Source organism: Saccopteryx bilineata, chromosome 3 (assembly GCF_036850765.1).
Source record: "Saccopteryx bilineata isolate mSacBil1 chromosome 3, mSacBil1_pri_phased_curated, whole genome shotgun sequence".
Classification (NCBI taxonomy): Eukaryota; Metazoa; Chordata; class Mammalia; order Chiroptera; family Emballonuridae; genus Saccopteryx; species Saccopteryx bilineata.
The window spans coordinates 262,096,135-262,096,874 of NC_089492.1; the positions used below are offsets into that span (position 1 = coordinate 262,096,135).

Sequence of the window (740 nt, forward strand, 5' to 3'; positions counted from 1 at the left end):
CTGATGATTGATGCTTCTCATCTCTCTCCGTTCCTGCCTGTCTGTTCCTATCTGTCCCTCTCTCTGACTCTCTCTCTCTCTCTGTCCCTGTAAAAAAAAAAAAAAAAAAAAAAAAAGGAAGAAAGAATGAGTAGCATTTATAAAACTTGGAGAAAGAGGGGAGATGATACACATGGAAGGAACCAGAAACCTAGAGGGATAACATGTAACCCCTGAGAATTGACTGGATTCTTAAGGAATCTGTAGATTTTCTCCATATGTTTTGGGATTAGAGGTTAGAGGCAATTTTAAGTACTCTCAGAGGGTAAAGAGCTGGGCTACATATAAAACCTATGTGTTTGATGCTCGCTTCGGCAGCACATATACTAAAATTGGAACAATTCAGAGATTAGCATGTCCCCTGCGCAAGGATGACACGCAAATTCGTGAAGCGTTCCATATTTTGTGTGTGTGTGTGTGTGTGTTTTGTATTTTTCTGAAGTTGGAAACGGGGAGGCAGTCAGACACACTCTTGCATGCGCCCAACTGGGATCCATCCAGCACGCCCACCAGGGGGAGATGCTCTGCCCATCTGGAACGTCGTTCTGTTGCATCCAGAGCCATTCTAGCGCCTGAGGCAGAGGCCACAGAGCCATCCTCAGCGCCCAGCCATCTTTGCTCCAATGGAGCCTCGGCTGCGGGAGGGGAAGAGAGAGACAGAGAGGAAGGAGAGGGGGAGGGGTGGAGAAGCAGATGGGCAC

The 740-nt window shown here is 47.4% G+C and overlaps 1 non-coding gene across 1 annotated transcript; it reads left to right on the forward strand.

Annotated features, from left to right (window-relative positions):
• Positions 1-341: 341 nt before the first annotated feature.
• On the forward strand, positions 342-445 carry LOC136332686 (U6 spliceosomal RNA). Its single transcript, XR_010730851.1, has one exon. It is a non-coding gene; the product is annotated as a U6 spliceosomal RNA (small nuclear RNA).
• Positions 446-740: the final 295 nt, after the last annotated feature.